We start from the raw sequence: 24,858 nt of genomic DNA on the forward strand, positions 1-24,858 counted from the left end.
AATATAGGGAACCAGCAGCAGAGTTGACCTCATTTGACCATGTACATTTTCTTCAGGAATACAACTCTTGTGATAAAACACTGAACAATTTATCTTGTTTTTATTTTTTTTACACAAAAATGATCATATTCAAAGCTTTTTGCTATGGAATCTGCCATTTGATCCCACAATGTAGTCCTTCACTTTACTTACTTTTTATGTGCATCATGCATGCATTCTTGTACAATACATTTACATTTTCTAGCATGATTTATCCAATCTTTAGGCTGCTGTTTCCCACCGCCCTTGAAGGCAGCACCGCCCCTCTGAAGTGGGTCCGCCTCTGCGCTCCGACGGGAGGCTCCGGCGGAGGGGAGCCGTGTGGGCGCCGCGGAGGACTTTCCTATAAAAGCAGGAATCCCACGGCCAACCGAGCTTGTCTCTCTGTCACAGGCAAGACAAGAGCCGCGAGTCCCCGCCAGCAGCTGCGTTATTTCTCCCGCCACAGCTCGGAAAAGCATCCCGACCTCACCTAATAGGAAAGCTTTAGTCTATGGTTCTGACTGACGCTCCAACAAGGATGTCCCGGACCGACGAGGTGCACCGTATAACGGAGAATGTCTACAAGGTAAGACGGAGCTTGTTTGTTTTCCTGCCGCTGACCTGGCGTCCTCCTGCCGCGGAGGGACACCTGCTGCACCGGGGGAAGGCTTCATAGGACAGGCTAACTTACTTCACTGAGCCCGGGTGGTGTGGCTTTTCTGTCATGTGTCAAAGTGATTTATGATAAAGACATGATCACTAGGTGATACCAAAAGGGCTTTTATTAGTGTATTTCCTTGAAAAGAAGTGCTGGAACACTAACATTAGCCTGTGTAATGGTTGTAAATCTAACTCACAGAAACTGAGGCTAGTTTAGAAAGACAGATGATTGCTTTCCTTAGGTTAACAGATTTATGATTTTACAAAGTATGAGAAATATTAAAATATGATTTACTCGAATCCCTTTCTTCAGTCAAATTGATCATCAATTAATTCAACTGTAATTGTTTACCCAGTGTATGGACTCGTTTGATTTATGTCTAGTGAACCTCCCTTCCCCTCTGGTTTATTACAATGCTATTTTAGCAGGAATGCTACTAGTCAGTCATGTTAATTCCACCTCAATGTGACCTCACCTCCTAACTCACAGGTTGCCCCCTAAGGAGGCTTTTATTAGTGTATTTCCTTTAAAGTGCTGGGTCACTTAGCCTGACTGATGGTTGAAAATCTATCTCACAGAAACTCAGGTCTGTTTAGAAAGACAGATGATTGCTTTATTTATAGGTAAACAGAATAATGATTTTCAAGTGTCAGAAATGATAAAAAAGTCAAATATGATCTCTTCAAACAGCAAAAAAAAACATTTATTCCAATCGTTTACTTGGCAGTGTAAGCACTCATTTGATATATGTGTAGTGAACCTTCCCTCCAACTCCGGTTATTACTATTCCACCTCTCTGTGACCAAACCTCACTGACAGTTTGCCCCTTGGCAGTTCAGCTAGTTACACGAGATAGCAGAGGAGAAGCTGTCACCATCATCTGTGGGAAATGCTCCTGGAAGTATCTGTAGACATTACCTGTGTGAGCTTATTTAAAGAGGTGGGGGCTCTCAAAATGTCTCCCCAAAGGAGTGCTCATGATTAAACTAGTTGCAGTATTGAGAGTAAACAGTAACTGTTCTGGGTACTGTTCAGTTTCACTGCGCTCGGGGCATCTGTCCAGGTGAGGTAGATTTCAGGCAGCGAACGCATCACAAGGGTTTTCCTTCATGTGAAGAAACTCCACCTGTTTACAGAAACACTCCAGGAGAGAGCTGGACTGCCTAAAAGCTTCCTGGTACCTGAGAGGTGTTCGTGGATGCAGGAGAAAAAGCCCATGTGTGCTCACTGAGCCAAAGATGCGTTTGGTGAAGGTCGGGTTAAACAGAGTTCATGCTTCCTAGTGTGGCCGAGGCAATATGGTGTCACATGACATCAGAACTCAGCCTACAGTAGGAGTAATATATCTGATTTTCTCTGCTACATGAAAGCACAAAAAAACTCGCTCTTCACCTGGAAAGGCTCTAATGAGGGCGCGATGTTACAAAGGGAGGAGGACGCGCCTGGTGTTGTGACCTGTGGGAGGTTTCTTCGGATCAGCAATAGCCAGAGACACCACAGAGAGGGAGGAAGAGGAGGAGGAGGAGGATGTTGAGGGAGGAGAAACACGATGTTGAGGGAGGAGAAAAACGATGGGCAGATCTGCATCAATTTGAAAAGAGGGGAAGTCATAAGTCAATTGGCAAAACATTTATGATAATTAACAAAGATTGTCATTTAAAAAACACACATTTTCAGTTTCCAGCTTCTCCAATGTGAGGATTTGCTGATTTCCTATAATGTACAGTATATCATCAGACAGTGAATAGCCAACCTTGCAATATATGACCTTGCAACATGTTCTGACATACTACAGGCACACAACGTCTGCATATCAATCAATGGAACAAAAAAAACATGACCATTAGCCGGACTGCTTGGCAATAGAGCGCCGGGGGTCGATTATGAAAATGCCATCGTGCAGAAAGCAGCAGCGGGGTTTCTTCCTGTCATCAGCAGGCTGCATCATTATGGAGTCAGCAGGAGTGAGGAGGAGCAGAGGGCCCGAGCGACCTGCTGCTGGGGGGCCGATTGGAGGGGACCAATAGTCGCTTGGGGGGCAATCAGTGCAGGGTGGTATTTATGAGCCGGTCCAATGAGGGATCTGAGCGCCTGTGTTTAGAGAAGCTAACGGGTCTGTTTCTACTGAGGAGAGAAGGTACAGAGATAGGGGTCAGGAACATGAATTATAGAACATACTATCACAATGAAGCAGTCAAACACAAACAATGCAAACTCCATATGATTGGTTAATGTTGGTACTAGTGGTTTGAAAATGTGATGGAGCATGGGGTTCACTTTTTAAAGACTTATCCATAATGGATCCCCTTAACTCCAAACCAAATCTACCTATACTGGTAAAAATACAATTACCTGAACATGAATTTAAGACATGCTAGTAAAGATTTGTACACTTGTGAACCTGCTTTAAATGAACATCTCGATGATCAGAATACAGTTGCTGATAGGCTGTGATTTGACTCTGTTTTCACGGGGATGACTTGCTCTAAATCACATTTGAATCAGTTTGGAACACTTGGTTATGGCCATTTTATATTGCATTTGTGCTCAAGCGACAACTAGAGGTGATTTGCTATCTTTTTTGCAGATTGAGCAGGATTCATTTGTGGATGTGGGATGGCAGTTCAAGTCACAAAGATGAATTTAGGAACCAACACGTTGTATCAAAACCTTATTAGAATCCACAAAATCGGAATACGATATGGAATTCTGTCAATAGAGATTTAATATTTGAATAATAATTCTTCTCAACAGCTACCATTTAAGCAGGGCACGTACAGGGCAGCTGCTATTATTTGAAGAAGAGTGGGGTTTAATTACTCCCAGGTGGTCTACAAACTGAGAGATGATCTTTCCCAGGATAAACAATGATTTTATTTTCCTGCATCTCCGTATCCAGTTTGTTGTGTTTGTTTGTGTCAGATGTCAGAACAATATACATCAAAACCAACAGTAGTAGAGGACCAAAGCCATAACCCCACTCCTCTGCTGCCGAAACTAGAGATACTGAGTGTAATTTTTACATGACTCACAATGGCGGATACTTGTGTGTGTGGGCAGTGTCTCACGACTGTGTGTTTTGTTTCTTTGCACCCTAACTTTACTGTTGAGTGGCTGGCAATATATCTGCCTCTGAAATGACATGTCCTATCAGATAATGCTAATAACAAAGGGGGAAATTCCTCGTTGGATTGAAGAGTCAACTCTACTCCGTGTTTGGTGAAGTTTTAGATGCTGGTGGAGATGTGCTAGTTACCCCCTGACAGTGGGTTAACCGCCTCTCATCAGGTTGTTGTTGTTGCTGAACAAGCATCATCTGTATGTTTGTTCAGGAGTGTATTCAGCCAAGTGATGTAATCCCAACAGTGCTGCAGGCTCCGTGTGTTTGATGAAGCTCGAGCGTCGGGGCCAGGCTGGCTCCCAGTTGTGTTTTGGTGGTGGGAGTGGATTATCAGGTTGTCCATTCATTGATTTTTGTAGTGGCTATGTGTTTGTGTGTCTTAGCTCTTCTACCAATGTTGTCCTCCAGATCTTAAGAGAGGATCTCTAGCTCCAAGGCAAGATAGTTTCAGATGTGGTTGATATGGAAACGTGTCGATTATGGTCTATAAAGCACATGTTGGAATATAAGTGTTTCTACGTTTTCTGAAAAATTGAAGTAGAAACTGCATATAGATTCAATAACCTAGGGAGACCAGTTGTTGATTTATCAATCAAGTGACATAAGGCGCGTTCACACCACAGTACTTTTCCCACAAAGGTTAATCAGAACTTAGTTCATCAGACCTCTTTAGTTCTGATGAACTAAGTACATATCGCGTTCACACCGGAATAAGTCCCTGGGGGAGGATTAGGCAAATGAAGCGGCTGACGTCACTTCTTCTTCTTCTGCTTTGGGTTTACTGGCAGGCCGCAAACAACTTCACGGTGTATACTGCCACCCGAAGTCCCCGGCCGGAAGTCCCCGGAGTTGGGGACTGGCTTCCGAGTAAATCGCCAGAACGCCGACACCTCCTCATCTCCATCGCTCCCATGTTTTCTTTTGTGTTGCCATAAGTTATTCTCTCTCCATTGGTGCGCGGGGCTAATGCTAATGCCAATGCTAATAATGCTAGGATATAAAATGGTGGCTTCACAAACTTTTCTGGAGTTTTACGGGGCATGGTTTGCATTCCGCCCAGCCAATCAGAAATAGGAACCTTTTTCTCCCACGAAAGTCCCTGCTCTCTAGCAGGGACGGAAAAAGGGGTAAAAAGGTTCTCATGAACTAATTTTAGTTCCAGATCTTTTTGGTGTGAACGCAACATTTCGGAACTATATCGGAACTAAAGTGGGAAAAGTACTGCGGTGTGAAACCGCCTATAAGCCGTGTTCACACCGCAGTACTTTTAGTTGTAAACTTGCGTCCTGCCAGTAAACCCAAAGCAGAAGAGGAAGAAGTGATGTCAGCGGCTTAATTTGCCTGATCCTCCCCCAGGGATTTATTCCGGTGTGAACGCGATCTGTACTTAGTTCATGAGAACTAAAGAGTTCTGATGAACTAAGTACAGATGAACCTTTGTGGGAAAAGTACTGCGGTGTGAATGCGCCTATTGAGTATAAATCTGAAATATAAAACATTTGCTGGTTACTGGTTTATGAAGTGAAAAATTGCAGCTTTTCTTTAAATTCAATATGTTTATTTTAAGCTGTTTAAAACTTGGTTTGTCACAATAATTACTATATCGACTTATTGTACTATGTAAAATTGTTTACATGTTGTACTTTTTAACCAACATGAGGCCACAATTAACAGCACGTTTTGTTTCCTACTATCATAAGACATTGCACATTTTTTCAGAGTCCAAGAGTTAATTTTGAAATGTAGTTTTTGTATTTTAATGAGTTTCGGCCAATGTCTGAATATTCTTAAGTATTAAAACCACAGTTATCTTTTAAAAACACTTGCATTGATATTCTATAACATTTAAAGAGATGAAATTACATTTAATATAATGTATCACAATCATCGTCAGAGGCCTAGTGAAAATAATAAATAAGATGTTACCATGGGCTTGTGATGGCATTTTTCACTATTTACTTCCATTAAAAACAGTGCAATTTGGTGTGAAACTTGTGCAAAATCTCTCAATTGACAACTCTCAAGAGGCATTACAAAAAGCATAGAGCTTCACTCTCATTTAAAGATAACAGGAATGCTGTTGGTATTTGTTTGATTTTCATCGGGGAGCATGCATTGTCATATTTCCAAAACTGTGTTCACGAGGGAGGGATTTGGGTCCAATGTGTCTGATGTGTGGGGGCTGTGAGTAATTCAGCCGAACACTCCATCCCCACAGTCACACTGGTACAATCTGCTCAGTATAGCCCTAGCCTTTTCATTTCTTAACCCTTGTGGACAAAAAACTAAAAATGACAGTCAACAATAGTAGTTCTTCTGCCATCTTCTCAGATATACCCCAACAGAACTTGTATACAGTTTGAAAATACAATAATATTGATAATTTTCTCGTTTGTCTTGAAAATCCTTGATTCTCAAAGTCCAAGGTTATGTCTTGGAATATCTGCGAAGTATATTATTTACTTTAGCATGAATTGAAAAAATATCCATATTTGAAGGGCTGGAAATGACATTTTCTACAATTTTTGTATGAAATTTACTTTATTTTAATACAACTATTCGATTATAAAAATACTTTGACTATTTCCCTGTCTATATGCTAATTGATTAGTTGGCAAGTTAGACTAGGGTCATCCTAGCAGCTCTATAATAGTTGACATAGTTACCATGACCGAAGCCATCATTTCATTAACATTAAATTGGATTGTGATCTAGCATGCCGAGTAGGGCTGCACCATTTTTGGAAGAAATCTAATTGCGATTTTTCTGACAAATATTGCGATTGCGATTCGATTTGCGATATTTGTTTTTAAGCGACCCAACGGAGGTTTATTGTAAAATGCGGCCATATCTCCGGCTAGGAAGGTCGTATCAACATGCACCCCCGCAGCCCGAGCTACGAGCGAAATAACTAAACTTACATGAAACTTCTGTTGGGTTGCTTTAAGGTCAAGCTTCAGTTTAAGATTCACCCTGTAATAGAAACATGTGATGGAGCATCACTAACCTGACTCAGATGGAAAGCTCCATTGGAAGCCATTTGGAAAAGTATTTCAAAAATACTTGGCAGGTGATTGGATCAATCTGTCTATATCTTTCTATCATGGGCCACTTCTGATTGGTTTACAATGGCTGGTACATGTGGAGCACAGCACTTCTGATTGGTGTAGACACACAAGAAAAAAAAGGGTTATTTCTTTTTTTTAAATCGCAGGCTTTGCGATTCGATAATCGCATCATTGCAAATCGCGATTTTGATTTAAAATCGATTAATCGTTCAGCCCTAATGCCGAGTAGTAGTAGAGTCATGGCCAGCTGCTGTTTCAGGCAGAACGCAAGGTGTAATGGAAAGAAATCCCAGCAATACTTCCTCATTTCCATCATGAAAAGATACCTTGGTATCAGCCTCAGTTCGGTGCAGGCAGTTTGAGCTCTGGTACGTTTCCCTTTGTTCGTGTTTGGGGTCATTTGAGGTGAAACGGAGCCTCTGTGCTCATGTGGAATGAAGTATATTGAATCCAAATGCTCTGCTTAGGCATGATTCCTCCAGTGTGATTGTTTCAAACCACTGATTCCTCCACTCTGATTAGTCCCACTGTGCTCACCTCCATTGTCTCAGCTCGGAGCTCCATCCCAGCTTTGTGTTCTGTCCCTGCAGAGCGCCGTGCCTCCTCTGGCTCCAGGCAATGTTCCAGCTCTGTGCCAACCTGTTACTGATCTTTGGGCGGCATCGATGTTTGCGAGCGTCATCGTGACGCTGACTGACAGACAGTGTAGTAGGGTGGACAATTGTGTTATGTAACAAGGAAGCAGGTACAGTTTTACAGTCCTACATGAACCTGTATCACATTGTAGATGATAACAACAATGAATTTAGCTTTACCCCTCCTATATCATTTTATTAAAGATAAGTATAAGTTATATATATGATGTGTTCAATGTAGTCTGATAGAATTGATTCGTCCCCCAATTTGATAAATCCAGTATTTCAAAAGAGATGCTTTACATGCTATAATTTAGAGTTTTCTTACCATCATGATTGCTCATTATTCAAACGGCTATAAAGGAGTGTACGTGAAGTACATGGGATTTATTGTTTAATTAATTTTTTCTTTAGTTTTATTGTTATTTAGTCAAGAGCGTTTCTGTATTTATTTCAGTTAGTCCATTTTCACTCAGCTGTATATATCGACATAGCCAATACATCAAATACTCAAAAATAGGACAACATTGAATGTGCAGGCCACTGCCACTAAATGCACTTTGGCCAGGTTATTTTTGACTGTGGTAATTGGTATTGTGAATAGTAGAATGTCACTAGTATTGATGGTTCACTGTGTGGTGAAGTGTGCTTTATTGCATCACAGTGTATGTTTTGGATCGCTAGTAGCTGGGGCTAAAAGTGCTTCAACTTGTTATAATACTGTGTCAGAAGTTACTGCTTATTATTTTGGAAGCTGTACTAGCAACTATTCCTTATATAGAAACTGTGCACACTGCTCAGCCACAGCTATAATGTTACTGCTATCTTCACATCATCATCACACTCCGGCAGAATCTAGACTGAATAACATTATTCCAGACAGACACACAATGTACAACCCCAAAGCTAAACGTAATAATTGATGTGGGGGAGAATAACCAGGAAAGTACTTTGCGTCCATGGCAATGCACGCAACACCGTGGGGGAACTGGGCCCTTAGTTGTCTGATTTAGAAATTATAAAAAATGTGTCCTCTTCCCAGAGATTTTATTCCTCAAAGCCAGCTAATAACTAATAACGTTTATGACAGATTTCTGAATTGGCTTCCTCTGTTTATCTTGTTGTATATTACCCTTTACATAACAATTCAATATTTATTTAAAGAACAGGCAGTGCCCCAAATGCTCATCCGGACAACATGAGCTTGGTGCAGCTATCCTTTTGTATTATTTAGATTCCACCAACTGCTCTGTTAGGCTGTTGCAGCACAGCTAGCTGTCATCCAGCATAACTGTTGGCATCTGCTGCTCGTATGCAGCATGTCAGCAGCCTTTAGCACATCTGTAACGTATCCAAGCTGAGCTGCTGGGGGATAGGGGAGGAGAAGTGCAGGCTGTCAGGCTGAGCAGGAGGATGGCAGAGGATGAAAGGAAAGTTACTGGAATGCATCTCCAAACAGAGACGCAGGATGGAACGGTGAAAATGGAAGCACAGTGTGTGTGATCCACTGTTCTTTTCAGACTCTAATTTGACTGAAATTAAGGGGAATAAAAGGACTGAGAGGCGAGAAAAATATGGCTTTCCTGCTGCAGTGTGTATTTGGACCTGTACCTTAAGTGATATTGTAACCTGAGATTTGAAGACGAAAAGAAGTATGACGTCTTTAAAGATGAACCATTATCTCACTATCACTGCTGCAGCCTTTCAGATGTAATGCTGAGCACACACACACTCTCCCGTATGCTCTGCAGGAAGTCCTGGCATCACATGTGCAGAAACACCGTCACATGTCGTGTCTGTGTTCAGGAAATGCTGCCAAAAAGTCATATTTCATTTTAAAATCCAGTTATATATTGAATGAAGCCCTACACTGGCGAACATACGTGCGAGCACAACATCATTTACATGTACGCGTGTTGATCAAATCTGTGTTGGTCTGAGGCCATGATGATGATGATGGTGATGATGGTGGTGATGATGGTGGTGATGATGATGATGAGGAATCTGTGTCATATGGTGTTGGTGGAGATTCCCTCCCTCCCTCCCTCCTCTCCCCCGTCAGCACCTTCCTGTGGTACGAGCCGAACGTGAGGTGAATCACGATGGGTCAGTCTGTCAAGGGGGGAATTCCGACACTTCCATATTTGGCACCGGAAGTGCCCCCTCCCTCCCTTTTCTTTCCTTTTTGAAGCTGCATCTGCGGAGTAGGGGGCACTGACTCTGCCTCTGCTCGCCGATAACAGCTCATCTGAAAGGGAAATTGGATGGGTTTCACACACATTCATACACACTGACACACACACACACTGAATTTTCATCTCCTGAGGGTGTGAAAGCAGTGCAGCTTTAGCGTGCCGATTGTCACACTGGCTGAGCAGAAGCAAATGATGTCCATTTCCCCCACGGAAACAGAGTATGGATATACATCAGCTCATCACCCCTGTCTGTAATGCAGTGGGGATCTCTAATGGCTTTTTAACATTAGCAATCATGGTGTCCACTGCTTCTCATTAGAATGCACAATGCATCTTTCTGATTGGGTGTACACTTATTGGCAGCTGTATTGGATTGCATCAGATTGAACAGGTGGTCACTGAGTGTATGTGAGATGGATATCTTCTGCATGGAGGCATAATTCAGTCAGGTGCAGATCAAAGGGAGGCAACCCACAATGAGAACTGGGTTTGCTGAAGAATGATATACACTATATGGCCTTAAGTATATGGAAACCAGTCATGGTTCATGGTTTTGGCTATGTGCTTTATTTGCAATGAATAAAAACACAAATTCTTAATGACAGAAAATAGTTGTAAATTGAAGAAGATCTACACACTATAGATGTTAAGTATAGATTTGTAAAAATATGAAATATACCACCAAGCCATGCTGAGCCTCAGGGCTGCCTGCAGGCATCTGCAACAACAAGCTGCTGTTGGTAATAATCTGTGATTCAGCAGTGAGGTGAAACAAACACTACTGAGCTTTACCTCCACCTAACATGACAGCAATATGTATTAGCCTACATCTATTATAACATCACATATGCTCTTATAAGTAAAAGCAAGTGCTCTCACTCTGCCTTAAGGTTAATTTAGATTGCAGCATTGTGCTCTTACAATACACTTCATTTCATTTTTATTTGTCCCACTCAATACGCAAAACCCAATGTACAATAATTGCCAACAAAACATGTCTCTACCAAAACACCATTGAACGAAAAGGAGCAGGGAGAAGAAACACATCTTATATGACCTGCCCCTTTCTAAAAAAATAGAAATAGATGGTCTGCCCTTCATAATATATATATATATATTTTTTCACAGCCAAACATAACAGTATCTAGGATACTAAGAGAAACACAAAAAATACTTATTTCCCACTTGACGGTTAACGGAAAGAAACACTTGAATTGGAGGTTGTTAAACTTCTGCTTACATGATGTGGCATTACATTCATGTAATGCACTTGAGGCAAATCCATCAGTAATTTCCTGTCTTATCTGTTAGTACTGTTTGGAACCCTCTCTGTAATATGACACACCGACAGGGTTCATGAGAATTAAAAGACCTTTCCGTTAATCAGTAGAGGTTTCTGATAAAGCACACAGGAGAACACAACTGTAAGATATGTGGAATGTGACTTTAAAGGGGCCCTGTTCTGCTGATGTTCAGGTGTATATCAGTATGTAGTGTCTCTACTGTGACATGTTTACATGCCTTAATGTTCAAAAAGCTCTTTATTTTTCTCATACTGCCTGTGCTGCAGCACCTCTTTTCACCCTCTGTCTGAAACCAGAGCTCAGTCTGCTCTGATTGGTTAGCTGGCCGGCTCTGTTGTGATTGGTCAACCACTTAGAGATGTCCCGCCCCTTAGCCTATCCCGTACAATGTGTTGAAGCGCCAGCTAATAGAATCGTGAGTGTTACATAGTGATGTCACTTTTGGCGCATTTCCACTGCAGCGGGTAGCCCCGTTTAAGCGTCCTTAATCGTTCTCAAGCGGCCAGGCCAGTTTTTGGTGGCCTTTCCATATAGCGTAGCACCGGCTAGCAGGTACTTTTCCCCTCTTTTTCCGGCCCCATAAAATTGTGGTTCTATCAGGCCAGGGCTGAACTAGTGACGTCAACACTCTCGACTGCTGATTGGTCAGAGAGAATCGTCACAAGATCGATTTATGAATATAGTTTTGCTGTGTTTTACACTTTAGTATTTATGTTTATAGTTAGCTTTGATATTCGCTTAATTTATTAGAAAGATTTTCTTTTCATGATCTAATATTTCCTCAAATGTTCTTATTATGGGGCAGTACTTACTGGTGCTTGAAATTCAAATATTTACTTCCCGACTCCAAAAGGCTCACCGACCAGACACTACAAGGTGAAAGTTGTGTGTAAAGTCACCCACCTATTGAAGTCCTACAGACTCCTTGTATGTGGCATCGAACACCTTTGTTTGACGCCGGTCGCTACCCTCTGTCCGTGTGTAAGACGCACACGATTGGAGATTTTACTTCTCTCTTTATGTACCACGACTGTACGAACACGAGACGTTATTGGAAGACGCTCTCAGCCTCTCCTGATACTTCTTACCCAACCTTAACAATTTGGTCGTCGTCCGTCTCCGGACCCCATCCGTCGTACCGAGTTCCACGTCTCCTCCTCCCGTGACTGTAGGTTCTCCCAAACTAACGCGATTAGACTTTATGGATTTATTAACGTAACATAACATAAGTACATAAACTTTAACTTGTATTTATTTAGATTTTTTTTATATAAACGTACACAACATGTACAAAATTTGTTTTGTTACGACAATAGACTTAANATTTTCTTTTCATGATCTAATATTTCCTCAAATGTTCTTATTATGGGGCAGTACTTACTGGTGCTTGAAATTCAAATATTTACTTTCCTTCTTGCTGTGATAACAAGCCACACACCAAGAAACAAGTAAACGATCGCTTCCACATCCTCCATTGTTTTGTGAGTTGTGTCGCATTGAAGATGACGCAACTGCAGTTTTACCCAGCGTCGCTCCGCCCAAAAAGCCAGCCAAAAAGCCGATCGCCCCGCATACACTGCGTTGCTACCCCATGTCCTAAACTGTAATGGAAATGCGCCACGGCTTCGGACGGCCAGCGAGGCAGCCCGAGGCCTGAGTGAGGACGCTAATAGGGACGCTTAAACGGGGCTACCACGCTGCAGTGGAAATGTGCCATAAGTTATGGAAGTAAACAAAGGAGTCCAATGGAGGCGTAATTCAGGCAGTGGGGGTCGGAGTGTGGGGGAGAGAAACTCCCTCTGGAGGAATTTTAGCCTTTGGAGACCATTTACATGCACTAAAACCTATACAACATGCTACATTTGCTAAGCAAATGTTAAGTTATGAGTTTTCCCTTTCCTGTAGTGTGTTATAGGTTTTTGTGCATTTAGATCAGGGGTGTCGAACTCAAATACACAGTGGGACAAAATTAAAAAATTGGTACTAGTCGAGGGCCGGACTGGTTCAATGTTTATAGCAACATTTATTGAAATGAACTTATTGCACATATTCAACCTGGAACTAACAAAGCTTAAATGATTGCCTATAAAAACAACATTAAACATTTAAATAATCAGTTGCATTCATTTCTTATGGCTCTATCTGCAGCTTTTCCAGACTCATTTCTTATGATTACATTTTCCCACAGGCCAACAACAGCTTCAAAAAAACTATTTCTCAGAAAGACAAAACATGCCCTGTTGTCGTGAGAGAAAAAGTGCCGAAGGAAACATCCATTGAAACTCAGTTTGCTGCTCTGTGATGCTAGTTCAAGCCAGATACTTGGCATCTCGTCTTGGGTGCAAGTTCATCAATGTTTGGGCTCAGGCTCTGAGCTGAGGAAACCCTCAGGATTGAGTGAAGGTGTGCGTGCAATATACCAGCGGGCCAGATCTAATAGTAATTAAAAATTATCCTGCGGGCTGAAATTAAATCCTCCACAGGCCTGATTTGGCCCCCGGGCCTTGAGTTTGACACATGTGATTTAGATGGTCTGCAAAGGCTAAAACCCTCCTTCCAGAGGTGCTGCANACAAATGAGCATAATATGACACATGTGAAACTGCAATTGAAAACTATCTTGTGCCAAAAATCTAAATAAAATCCTGATCTCATTATTGATCAAAAATAATTCAGATTTATCATTGTTGCCATAATGTGCAGCCCTAGTTTACATTGTAACCAAACTACCCAGGACTATTATAAGCAGAGTATTTGTTCAGAACACTACCCATGTTGTTTTGATTGAAAACGTCATGTGGTGACAATAAATTGCTTCTGTGCTGTGTGTTAGTGTGAGTGATGATAGTTTATACACCAGCTGACACCTGTACACGGTGAGAAATGGGGCGGCAGATTATTGAGAGAGGTGTCATACTGTATACACACACACACACACACACACACACACACACACACACACACACACACACGATCACACACACCGTAAAACTTGATGACAAGGGGTCACCTTGACTAGTGAGTGGTAGCCAAACACACCCCAGTGCNTCTGTGCTGTGTGTTAGTGTGAGTGATGATAGTTTATACACCAGCTGACACCTGTACACGGTGAGAAATGGGGCGGCAGATTATTGAGAGAGGTGTCATACTGTATACACACACACACACACACACACACACACGATCACACACACCGTAAAACTTGATGACAAGGGGTCACCTTGACTAGTGAGTGGTAGCCAAACACACCCCAGTGCACCGTTTCCAGGGCGACCAACCAGATGAAATGACCTTTCCTGTGTGTGTTTGCATGTTTGCTTATAATCTGGGTAACCTTCATATCCTGACCAGTTCACACACATCTAATGGCAGGGGACGGAGAGTAGACTTTCCTTATCAACCCTGAAACTGTTGACTCAGTGAACTTCACATGATGTCACCTCCTGCAGATTCAGCATCCAATCCTCTGCACTAAGAGGAGGAAGTAACCTTAGTTTTAGTCATGTGACAGGGAAATTAAAGAGAGGGATGGCGGCTTAATGCAGTTTGGACTTAGTTGGAGTTGTATTTATCCTGAAATTATAATTCGTAATAATTATAATTTAATCTCTGCAGCAATGATGTGTCTGTTCATGTGTTTCATTATTATTTCTTCTTGCTAGAATGTGTGATATCTCGCAAAACCCCGTTGCAGTTTGTATACGGTCCCTAAGCATTCCTCTCCCTCCTCAAGCTGCAGATTGCGACCAATTCTTGATGTTTAGTTCAGATGACGGCGCGCATCGAACTGTTCTGATAAAAACGACTCTGTAGCTCGTTGTCTACCTTGCTATGATTGTAAAGTCATGTTGTTTGTATTTTTACAACGTTATGAGTTATCGATCCGCGAAATCTGAATCTGTCAATAACTCAGCTCAGAGGGAGGTGCATGTCCCCTCGCTCTGAGTGTTCTCTTGAGGTGTCTTCACTTATGTGAAACCCTTTATATATACAGTCTGTGTGAAACCCGTGCCTATTGCCAAGCACTGATGTTATATCTTTATATTTAAGGCCAAGCTCAAAGTAAAATCGATGAATCACTCCATTGTTGTGGTTTCTGTGTTGCCGTAGCAGCCGAACTGACCAGGAAGTACATTGAGCTAAATGAAAAGTTTTGCGAGATCTCGCAAAAGTATTGCGATATCTCGCAAAACATATATATTTTTTTTCAAATAATTGTTTTCTTCTTCTCCATATCCCCTATGGGGGTCCGTAAGTACTTGACTTCCATTTTGACCAAACACAGAATCTCAAAAAGATGTTCTCTCTGTTGTCATTTATTGTGATGGACAACAGTATATTGTCTTGTTCTCACATCTTTGCACTATTGCATAGCACATCAAAAGCCTCTGAAACTGAGTTTAAAAAAGGCATTAACGCTGATTCTAGATTGACGGTTAACATGTTAAAAGGTGTCCAAAAAGAGTTGTTTCCCAGGCGTCATTGAATAAGCTCTAAAGCTTGGTTTAACCTAGTTATTTAAAAATGTGTTTTCTAGTGCTGTCAACAGATTTAAAAAAAAAGTGAATTGGCAATTCCTGTGAAGATTCCTCTACTTTCTTTGCCTTTCAGCTGGCTTTATTCGTGGTAAACATCAGCTCTTTTAAACTTGGTAATGGGATTCCTTTGCGTACATTTTTTAAAGAGTTCAGTTTTTCCAGATTAATCGCAAGCTGTAATGTTGACAGCCCTTGTTTTTTTTTTTATTCTCTCTCTCTCTCTCTCTCTCTCCTTGTTGGGTTGCCAGGTCCATTTTTGGTGGTGGGTCAGTTTAGCGGTGAGCAGCGCAGCATGCTTTAATGGAGCCACATGGCTGGCTCCCCTTTACAGCAATTTACGCCCCAACATGATACAAACCTGCTGCTGTGTATGTAGGCTCTGACTCACTCCTCACACTCTCCTGCTGCCAACACACACACACACACACACACACACACACACACACACACACACACACACACACACACACACACACACACACAAACACACACTATTTACACTTTCTAAGTATTAAATAACCCAAAAAACTTAGAAAAAGTACTAGTTAAATAATTAGAAAGTAAATAGAGACAAAAGAGAAATTGAAATAGTTCCGATAAATGTCTGACATGCGTGATTTTTATTCAAAATATTAGAGAAATATACAAAAGATATGTGTAAAATAAGTAAACAAATTGAGGCACACAGATAATAATATAGAGTTCAACAAATTTGAGAAATCCCTCCAAAAAATGTATGAAAAAAATCTGTTATGTATATTATTTATATATGTGTACCTCTCCCTCTCGTCCATCAGGTCCGGGTTATGATCTCTCCTAAGGTACTTGATATATTATATATATATATATATAGTAGTATATATATATATATATATATATATATATATATATATATTTGTATTATATTTATAATAACACTTTTGCCTTATCAGAATGAAATCCCATGTACATTATTTAAGCTTTGAAATGTTTTGTTGTGCCTACTGTGTCACTGTTGACAGAACTTGAGAAATTAGGAAAAAAAGCCTATGGATACACCTGTTATTTGTTCATAAAATTTGTATATAGGTTCATGCTACCTCAATCAAACTTTTACATTATCATAGTGACATCCCATGTATATATTTCCATCTTTCAAATGGTTTCGTTGTGTATGTTTGTGTTACCTATATGAAAAATAATATCATTTTCAAAATCTGTTTTTACGTTTTTTTGTGATTTTGGGTCCAAAATGTTCATATAGTATCTAAAAATGAAAGAAATAACTATCAGGTTATATAGGTGAGGCTGTCCTTAAAAAAGAGATACCAAACATTGACATGCCAAACATTTCTTAATGGGGTTTAGTAAGGCAAATCAAAAGTATGCGAAACATGTCAATGTTTGGTATCTCTTTTTTAAGGACAGCCTCACCTATATAACNTTTGATGTTATGTCCAGTAAAACTAGCAAAATTCTCTACAGTGCATTTTGAGGTTGGACACACATCTACATGTAATACGATATTTCCTATAGTCTGAGTGTCTCGTGATAAATCTATAAATTTAAACTATTTTTACTCCACCGTTCGTGATCAACTGTTACTTTCCAGTGTCGTAAACTGCGTTTATTGTATCAACTGACCTGTGTAATAATTTGTAGTCCGTGATAGAAATAAAGTTCCTTATTCACGTTTTAAGTTAACTTTGGTAAGGTTAATTAAGTTAATACTTTGTGGTTTAAGTATGTTTTATGTCAATGTAAACTTTTACTAGTGTTTGTTCGCTTTTGGGTTTGTAGTGTCGTCACGTTTAATTTTTAAGGGAGACTAGGGTCGATTGGCCACTTCCCAAACCTTGTTCAAGAAGAGATGTAAGTCGTAAGTCTTAAGTAGAAGATTAATTATTGGATCGGTCTTTTCAGATCAAAATGTAAAGTAAACGCTTTAAACTGCCAAAATAGCTTTCACTGAACATTCAGTCTGTTTCCTGGTTTGGGGTGTCAATCTCCGTTGTTCATTCTCTTTGGTCAAAAATTTCGACTTACCAAAACGATAACCCACCAAGTTTGGTCGTGTCCCCCAGGTTGCACTTCGGAATGGATGTTGCTTTATAAGTTCTTGACATGTGTCCATTGTAATTATAAGTTGTCTGTGAGTAGTTAACGGTTGTAAGTCAAGCTGGGAAAATCTTTGATCTGGGCTACACAAACCAGTTAGAGGTACACCTCACTCCAGTGACTGAAACTCTCCTTAGTGAGAGTTAACAGGAGTTTTCCTCATGTTTCGTGTAGGAGAGAGTCACCTGGTCTTCTTGGGCCAACTGAGGCCGGTTGTGCACGTACGTAGAAATGGACGGTACTACACACAGGTACTGGAGGACTTACTGAGGACCCCATTTATAGAAGGTAGTATAAAATTCCCGTGGTGGTGACCGGGTTAAATTAGTCCTGGGGTGTCGGAAGTAAGAGAAACGACAAACGAAAATCCACGAACTCCGGCCGCGTTCCCCAACAAACCGACTTGGAGTTTTGATTTTCATCTCACAGTAGTGTCGCTGTTGAGTATTGAAACAGATCCGCCACGGGTTCCCGTTGAATGTAAGCTATGGTCTAGACAGATGAGCACGGCGGACCTGGGACACTGTGGACCACCTTATGCGTATAAATATCACTATCCTTAATGACAGTGCTAAACATATCACATGAAAAAACAAAACTTTAATACAATTATTTTTGAATCTTTTAAAAATCTTTGGATATATGGTAGAATAGACTCAAGAGCCTTTCAAATTGGATTTTACTTGAAGTGCAGGACTTAATCAAATGATTGTAATGACATCAAGTTTGTCCGTAACATAGTTGACAAACTGAGTAGTGAAAACATCCTTTCCCTTCAAATACAAAAAAAAATAAAAAGTTTAAGCTTTGCAACTAGTGGATATGTTACACTGAGGAATATACTAACTTGAATCACTGATTGTTCTATTGAGAAAGGACACTTTTTTTTTACAGTTTTGTTGATGTGAAATGTACCCTAAATTATAGAATGACTCGTGGTTTGTGTTCCAGCTGTCGATCAGCTGTGCGCAGCGTCTCCACTGCAGCAACTCTCTATCCACCAGTTAAAGGAAATACAACTAATGTGTTGAGTTATATTAGCTGTACAATTTACCACATATGGTGTTCTTAGTTTCCATAACTCCTGTGTTTTACGAACAATTTATATCAAGTCTTAGCAAACGGCATAAAACATGATTAAACATGATAGTATATAAAACCATGCTCGTATACAACCTATAGAAATGCAAAACGGCGTCAGTTTAGACGTAATTCTGTCCTCCTGCTTACCGCATCATTTATGAGAAAACATTTCATAACATTAACACCACATATTCGAGGTGGTTTTAAATAACATATCCATATTTATTTATTTCTCCAAGTTATGTTTTTGTGTGCACTGAGGAGTCGCAAACAGGTGTTTGTTTAATCATTTAAAGATTGGCTTTGATCAATGTTTGAAAAATGAATTCTTCATATATGATAAATGAGAGGTAACATTTTATTTATGGTATTATTTCCACATATTTCTCTCCATTCTTCCTTCTGTCAACGGTGTCGCAGTTTCTCGTCTCTCCCGTTTTTGTGCTTAGTGCGTACGCATGGGTTAGAGTTTGCCTGGAGGACCGCACGTTTTCCCGTCAAGTTAGTATTTTATAAATCGCAAACATTGCGTAGAAACTGGCGTACGCCATTTTTTGAGCGTATATCCCTTTTATAAATGAGGCCCCTGATCTGCTGCTGCAGGGCCACGTTGGGTTAAAAGATGATAAAATACACAGATTAATCTGATAAGGCTTTGTGCAGCAATGAATACATAAAAGATGTCAAATATTTGGTGTGAGAGACTTGGATGTATTAACGGGAGCATCTTCGGTGTCTGTTGAGGAGCAGACACACAGGGCATCCTGTGCAGTGCATTTAGGTTAGGGTTAAATAAATTAAATAAATAAAATAATATATAATAATAATAATAAATAGTAATAGTATTAATTAATTAATTATTGATTATAATATAATCTGATTACTCTCTTATGTAACTGTAAGGGAATACAGTTACCTTTTTCTGTATCCTGATTACGTTACTCCCAAAGTCTGGAAGCGCTAAAAGTATTTTAGAAGAAGTGTCAGTGTGCATTTTAGGTCTTGTTGTAATGAACTATTTTTCTGAGGACAACTCCCTTTGCACTTTTTGTTAAACTTGAAAAAAAAATGGAATGCACTTTATTGTTTTGCATCAAGTACACCAGTCAGTGAACCTGCACACCATTTCCTACAAAACCGTTTCATGTAGACTATTTAATCGTAGATTGTTTTCAACATGCACATTTGAGCTCTCTCAATCGACTTGTGGGAAACGCTTTTTTTCCCTCCACTTTTTATAGCTGTTTTTATATGTACCCCTTTCCAATTCAATCTGTTCGGCTCATTCCCTCCACATTGGCCACATAGTTTCTCTACCTTAGATTCACTCAGTTCAATCACTTCAGCACTGATGGCAATCATCAGGGTGCTCATTTAAACAAGCGAGGAGCTACACTAGCTGCAAATGGCTTTGGATGAGAAGCAGCTTTTAAAGGTACAGGCTTCAACTTCGTCACAGTCGCTGAGGGGAACTTGTGTTTGCCTTGTGAGGTAAAAAGCTCTCTGCGATGCTCTCATTAATATGGAAATGTAAGCCCGTAAGTGCATCCTCACATCATTACACAGTCATCAAGCTCCTTTTTACACATTTAGTTAACGGACCGTGAAAATTACAAAAGAAGACATTTAATGGTGAAAAAAGCTATTCCATGTATCTTCTGTTTACATAGAAGACTAGAGTGGCACGCACTATGCTGTTTCTCTGCACTTTTCAACCTAACCCTCACCGATAGTCATGAAGGGGGGGGGTCATGACCGAAAGAATGAGATTCAGATACAAGGATGGAATGGGTTTCTTCCAGAGGATAACTGGCATCCCCCGGATTAAGTTCAGTCATCCGGGAGGGACTCACAGTAGAGATGCAGCTCCTTTACGTAGAAGGTAGCCAGTTGAGGTGGTTCGGACACCTGGTAAGGATGTCACCTAGGCCGCTCCTGGGAGGAGACCGAGGGGCAAACCCTGGGATCGCTTGGAATCCCCCAGTCAGAGCTGGTTGATGGCCGTCTTCTGCTACCCAATTCCGGATAAACGGTTGACAATGATTGGATTGTAGGGCTTGTGCCACTCTCTAAAATGTAATTGATACATTTAGTTTTGTAGAAAAGGCCCCAAAGTTATAGTTATTGATATATATACATATATACAGTATATATATTATTTTATTATACAGAGTTGATACCTGTTAAGTTGTGCCTTCATAGTGGGGAGGGGCTAACCCACGTTTTTTTGGGTGACGTCACACATCAGAGGGTAATGTGCGTCAGTAGTTGCAGTAAAAGTTATGCCGTCTTAAGTTTCGTATTGTGTGCGTAACTGAACGAAAAAAACACACACAGACAAATATCTGTATGTCTGCCTAAATAAGTAAAGAAGTCAAGCCTCAGCTTAGCTCCTCATTTCCTCTATTCTGGACCTTTGGCCTTAACCCTTTGGAGTCCTGGGCTAATTTGGCCGTTTTCGCATACTTTTGATTTGCCTTACTAAACCCCATTAAGAAATGTTTGGCAAGTCAATGTTTGGTATCTTTGTTTTAAGGACAACCTCACCTATATAACCTGATAGTTATTTCTTTCATTTTTAGATACTATATGAACATTTTGGACCCAAAATCACAAAAAAAACGTAAAAACAGATTTTGAAAATGATATTATTTTTCATATAGGTAACACAAACATACACAACGAAACCATTTGAAAGCTGGAAATATATACATGGGATGTCACTATGATAATGTGAAAGTTTGATTGAGGTAGCATGAACCTATATAGAGAGGCGAAGTCCCTCCCCTTCCGGGAGCCTCCATGGGACCCCGGAAGCGGAAAATTATACATTGAAGTCAATGGAGAGAGAAAAGTTATCTTTTGATCCCGTTTGAATTGTGCCACGAATGACACATATGATGTTTGTCAATCTTAAACAATCATTTCCATGTAAAAAAAGTCACAGTTTGTCGTAAAACTGTTGAAATATAAGACTATGAAAAAATACGCAACTAGAAAGACTACAAATCCCAAATGCATTCTGGGTCGCGTAAGTGATGTCATAGGCGATAATGCTCCAAGACTGGTTGCGACTCGCAAAGCAAAGAAGAAGACTGATTTATTCCCTCCAATAAATATAAGAGATTGCTCCAATAAATTCACTTTTACAAGATGCCTGTGTGCTTTGTACCAGGTTGTAATCACAANATGTTTCGAACGGTATATTATATGTTCGGTGTAAAATGCAGCCCGAGCCGGTAGACGCTCGCAAAGTGCCGCGACGTGCGCGCAAGTGCAAAACAAGGGCTGCATACATGACACAAAAGTTTGCTATGTTCACTAACTAGTTTGGCAATATTATTCCGTGCATGTGTTAAAAACTTTATTTCCATTTGATTAATTGGATTACTCGCGTGAATGTTTAGCACGTAAATGCTTTCGTTTTTAAAACCGTCCGACCTCGACTACAAAACCATCAACCAGTTGCATAGGATTAAAAAATGTCAACACTCACTCACCCCGTCTTAAACATTCCCAAAGAAGTGCCTCTGTCTCTCGTTGTGCTGGATGAAGTCACTGGCGACGAGTAAACCCAAAATAGTCCCAAACAGGCGCAGAGGCATTTTTCTTTTTTACTAGTTGTCCGAGTTCGGGGCCGGCAAATGCTGCCGCCATCTTGCTCAGCTCAGCTCTGTGCTGAGCTCTGAGAGCGGGAAAGAAGGACTGCCCTCTGCTGGCGCGTGCTGTGCATTACAACCAATGTCGTCCCTGTCAAAACTCCGTGTCAGTGTAATAGAATGAAACGCATCTGTGATTTGGCGCACAGTCTGTGACGTCACGGTATTGAAAATCATACCGACGGTATTTCGAAATACCCTGGTATACCGTAATACCATCATACCGCCCAAGCCTACTGTATATAGTCAATTTGAGGTAAAGTGTGTCGCCGATGTAACCGGTTAGAACTCAAAGTGGCGATGAGGTCTTAAAATGTATGGAAAGGGTCTTAAAAAAGGTCTTCAAAGGTTTTACGTTTGACTTCAGGATTCCTGCATATACTGTACCCTGTATAAGGAATTAGTCCTAGATCATGACAATGTTTTGCTCAACATCATAATTTACGTAGCCAAAACATTCTGATGGTCTAGGACTAGCAGGGTCTGCTTTCGTTGTTTGATACATTTATCAAGAATGATTGTGATTGGTGGTTAGCTATGCAAGCAGAGCGTTCATATAACAAGACACTCTCTGTGTCTAAAAACCCTTGGATCACAATAAACGATGTTCTTTCAGAGGGTCTCCTCCTTTATATTATTCATGGGAAAGTGTTTGTCTTTTAACAAGTATCAAAAACATTGTTTGATTCAGTTAATTTGCCCTGACACATGGTGGCTGAAACAAGGATGCTTCCGACTGTGCTGCCTAAAACTTGCAATTTCAAAGTAAAAAAAGACAGTAAAAGTACTGGGTCTTACCTGAGACGCCGCAGTATTGAAAAGGCACCTTTGAGGGGGAGGTTGAGTAACTCCAGAGACACACAGAGACGGTAAAACCTATTATATATATTTATTTGTGATGTTTCCTTCACTTGTTAACAAGGGTTCACTCTGCTTGCTGTGTTCGCTGCAGACATTCTCCACTGCCTGTGTGCTGACCCATGCTTTGTTATCCGTCATAAAAAAAGGAGCGATTTCAATTTAGATGGTGCTTTATGTATGTTTGTGTGTTTCTGGGATAATTCCGTGCTGGTTGAGCCTTTTCTCCAAGTTTCCCTTTATCACCCACCACTGGATCAAACCAGAAGAAATGGCACATCTTACTTTGCTGACTGTTGAATCTGCACTTACCAAAAGACATTGAAACGCTTTGTTAACTGGTTTTCATTTTAGCTTCTTCTGTTTTCACAGTAGAATATTTACTTATGATTTTTATTAGTGTAGTTAAAACCCAAAGAATAAAGTTAGACCATTTCGTTTTTGATCTAGTCAGAGACGATAAGAACATTACTTATGCCTTTCCTGGCCAAAATAATTGCGATATGATCTAAAATATAATTATCTCAAACTCTTTAAATTGCACTAAAACATACTAGAATGGCTTTACCTTACATCTTGTTTAGAACAAAATATACTTCTGGCACCACACGTCTCTTTTTAGTGCATATCATTTTTAGCAAAAAACTATTCAAAAGTCTTAAATAAGGTAATCATTAGGTCCCACTGCAAAAAACATGTATAATGTGTTCTTTCTCACATGATAACTCAAGTATTACTTTCTCAAGTAAGTCATCTGAAAATATTCAAGATTATTCCGATACTATAAATCTACCACAGTCAACTTACTGTGAGTTTGATCTATTTTTGTAAAAATAAATTCCCATATCTAACTATGTCATAATCAACTATGTCTGTTGGATAGGCTGGCTATCACTAGAACTTGGAGAGAACATATTTTATTTATAACTTAGGTGAACATCCCCTTTATAAAAAGCAATTAGCAGGAACAGTAAGCCGCAGTTCAGAGAGTGTTAGAGAGACTGAAGGAAACGGTGATGGGTCCAGGTCTACTGCTGAGAGGAGGGCAGTCAGCAGCCAAAACCAGGGTCTACTTGAATAGAGACAGCCCCCCTCATCCACAAACACAAACACCACAACACTAATACACACAAGCCCTCCCTGTCCTCCATCGCCCCTTCCATGAGCTTGAAACGAATCCCTGCTGCACTCCTCTTGCTCCTGGTTGGCTCATCTGACTGTGTGTGTGCGTGTGTTCGTGCCCCAGTAAAGAGTGGCGCTCCGTCATTCTAGCTCATATCAGTGTTTGTTTCGGTATCTTTTCTGCCTTTTGAATAACCAAGCGTGCTGTTTTTTCTTTCCCCCCTTTCCAGTCCATCATGGAGCAGTTCAACCCCTGCTTACGGAACTTCATAGCCATGGGGAAGAGCTACGAGAAGGCGCTGACCAGTGAGTACACCAACCGTTTCTGGTTTTCTCTCCGTCTCCGTCCTTCTTTCATTCCTCCTGTCTGTCCCGTATAGTCCAGGCAGAGGGCCAGCCGACCCGATACTTGGTGCTGCTTTTATCCTCTTTGATTTCTCTTTAGTAGAGATGTGTGATGACGACACAGATATTCAGAAGTTTCTAGTATCTTTCTA

General features: G+C 40.6%; 1 long non-coding RNA gene across 1 annotated transcript in view; it reads left to right on the top strand.

The window, feature by feature from the left end:
• The first annotated feature begins 343 nt into the window (after positions 1–343).
• LOC104944948 (uncharacterized) overlaps positions 344–24,858 on the top strand; it is a 28,152-nt gene continuing 3,637 nt past the window's right edge. Inside the window, exons 1-2 of the long non-coding RNA XR_798286.1 lie at positions 344–607; positions 24,592–24,667. This is a non-coding gene — a long non-coding RNA (uncharacterized lncRNA). The remainder of the gene's footprint in view (positions 608–24,591; positions 24,668–24,858) is intronic.

The sequence above is a fragment of the Notothenia coriiceps genome, unplaced genomic scaffold (genome assembly GCF_000735185.1).
Source record: "Notothenia coriiceps isolate Sejong01 unplaced genomic scaffold, NC01 NC01_scaffold00000339, whole genome shotgun sequence".
NCBI lineage: Eukaryota > Metazoa > Chordata > Actinopteri > Perciformes > Nototheniidae > Notothenia > Notothenia coriiceps.